The following is a 2,872-nucleotide window of genomic DNA, read 5'->3' as shown; positions in this document are numbered from 1 at the left end:
AACTTAATGTTATTGGTTGGCGTCATTATATTTATTTGATTTAGTGATTTTCTCCATTGCATTAAAAGATTAGAAAATGTGTTAAAACTGCTTTGAAGAAACTTTGTTTTGCAAAACTGAGGGGGTTATTTACTAAAACTCGAATTTATCTCATATTTTTATTAAATCAAGCTCGGCCAAACTCCCATCCATGATTTTATCTTATTTATCAATAAAATAACTTGAAAAAGTCAGGTTGGGAAAAAACTTGATAAAAATTAGCAAAAACCTGAATTGTATAAATTTCTCCGATTTGATGCCCAAACTCGACTTCTCTCATTCTCTTCCCAAACAGCAACCTGGTCTATTGTTCTATCCATCCAGCCATCTCATAGGCCTGCACACCCCATTTATGACATTGGATTCTCTGTGCCAGCCAACCTCTAGTGGTAAAAAGCTGACATTTGCTTCTACTCAGATAACAGAAACCCATTAGATTAGTAAGAGCATTAGTAGTGGATTTAGAAAACGAGTACAAGATATAACATGGATCTCAAACAGGGGGATAACAAAGGCATATTGTGGATAAATTACAATCTGTATGAAACAATATTTCTGTAACCTTCCAAATGTTGTGCCTAAGCCTATAGTTTAACAGCACGGTGTTGGGGGGCAGAGCCGGGCCAACCCAGCCAGGCGCCCTAGTCAACCTGGCCGCCACGGCGCCGGTTTAGTGTCTGCTCAATCGCGCATGCGTGAAAATACGCGCCAGCGCGAAAATACGCACCAGCGCGCATGCGCGAACATATTTAACCGCAAATTTCCAGCGGCAGCCAGGGAGATACAGGACCGGACATGGGGTAGGTGAAAGAGCAGGTACGTACCTGGCGCCCACTCAGCTTTGCGCCCTAGGCACGTGCCTACTCTGCCTACCCCTAGTTCCGGCCCTGTTGGGGGGCACGCACTGCATGTTTCATTAAATGCTTTTATTGTATAAATGTCCCATACAAATCCATGATTCCCAATGGACACTACCTTTGCCAGTAGAATTGTGTAATGGGAGAACATTTCTCTAGGAATTTGCCAAGAGAGGTTACCAGGCTGCACCCCGACACTAGTCTCTCTTTTAAAGGGTATTGTGGGGAGGACCGGCGCTCATGAGCAGGAGAATTAGACAAATAAGGGGAAAAAAAGAAATAATTCCAATATAGTATAGTATCTCTTAATGTAGATTTAATACACCTCAGGTGAAATTAGAAAAATAAAAATAAAGATAAAAATTGGTGCTGAGTGTCCTTTTCCAATTCTATTACTGCTCTCTATGTGCCAATCCTTGAATTAATCGAATGTGGTCACTCTTATGGTGGGGTACTCACGAGCATTTAAAAGGAGAAAAGGCGTTGAAAGGAGTTATTAATAATAGCCTCTCCAGATGGCTTCTGATTCCACATTTCTAAAAGAATGCGCTGACATAGTGTAAAACCGTAATTTTTTTAATTCTCAATAAAGTTAAAAAGTACACTCACAATGTTACTTTTAAAATCGCATATAAGAAAAATACATTTAAATTGTCACACTTTGGCGCTTTTTTCGGATCTCCAGAGCAGTCAGTACAGATGAATTTGCCGGCGTCTCAACCGCATGTAACCGCGGTGGTGAAAAAGGCCCTGGACAGGGCCGAAACGTTAGTCCTATGCTGTGTTATTTTAAATAAAACCTTTTTGATATTTTTAAGCCCTGAGAGTGCTGATCTTCTTTGGATGGATGTATATATATATAAAATAAAAATGACAATTCTAGCAAGCATAATAGTTTTTTAAAAATTAAAATACTACATATATACAATATTCAAGTTAATTTTTATTAAATGATCGGTTTCCGTAGTATTCTTCCAGTTGCTATTTTAATACTGTTATTTGACAAGTTCCTTGTATATTAACGGGATCGCTGAACCCAGTGATTTGATTGGAAGGTAACAACGTTATCTTGTGCACGTAGATAACTGGTGTTTGTTCTTCAGGGGCCTCTTCATCAGATGTAGATCCTTCCCGCTTGCATATCCAGTCGTCTTTTATGTTTTGTGGGCGTTTTAGAGTCAGTTTCTAAATAGTTGAAAATATCAATCAAGTAAAAAGTGTTAATACATCAGTAAGAAATGATGATACCCATACAGTTATTTGTCTTCAGTAAAAATAAATCAATATTTACTGACCTTAATTTCCAAGGCATATGTAGGCATATAGCAGAGAAGCCCAAACATTCCTGCCCACTCCATTGTGCAAAGTGCATTTTTCTAAACAAAAAAAACCAAAAAAGGCTTAATTAGTGGTTAGGATGTATAAAGGTTATTATTTATGGGACATTTTTGATGTTCATGTATTAGTAATCAAACCTCCAAAAGAACCCAATCTTACACCCAAACAAAACACAGAAGATAAAATGATATCCCTCTACATGTATCATACACTAAAATAGGCATAACATGGGATAAAATGTATGTATAATGAATGCCATATTGTAAAATATGAGTCCCATAACCAAAGCCACGCCAACAGGCTGTGATGTGTCACAAATGACATCACTAAGCACAGATGATAACCGCTGACATCACTGTATGGCTTATTTATCTATATTCGGATTTGTGTGATTTTAAGTTTTCTTCTACTATTGCGAATAAACACAATCTCACAATTTAAAAAAAACCCACGAATGTTACTGTATTTATTTAAAAATTCAAATATAAAAGAGGAATGAATAGAATTGTGGAAAAAAAAACTTGACTACCTTGAATGCGGTCTTATTGGTCATTTTTAGGGATGGGCGAATTTGACCCGTTTCGTTTCACCAAAAATTTGCCGCCGACGCCCATTAAAGTCTATGGGTGTCAAAAAAA

The 2,872-nt window shown here is 37.6% G+C and overlaps 1 long non-coding RNA gene across 1 annotated transcript; it reads right to left on the bottom strand.

Annotated features, from left to right (window-relative positions):
• Positions 1 to 1,819: 1,819 nt before the first annotated feature.
• On the bottom strand, positions 1,820 to 2,461 carry LOC121398101. The gene is made up of 2 exons (XR_005964105.1): positions 2,192 to 2,461; positions 1,820 to 2,081 (listed from the first exon to the last, which is right to left on the bottom strand). It is a non-coding gene; the product is annotated as an uncharacterized LOC121398101 (long non-coding RNA).
• Positions 2,462 to 2,872: the final 411 nt, after the last annotated feature.

This window comes from Xenopus laevis, chromosome 9_10L (assembly GCF_017654675.1).
Source record: "Xenopus laevis strain J_2021 chromosome 9_10L, Xenopus_laevis_v10.1, whole genome shotgun sequence".
In the NCBI taxonomy this organism is placed as follows: domain Eukaryota; kingdom Metazoa; phylum Chordata; class Amphibia; order Anura; family Pipidae; genus Xenopus; species Xenopus laevis.
Note: the sequence above shows the minus strand (reverse complement) of the source record. Positions and strands in the feature narration are given on the sequence as shown.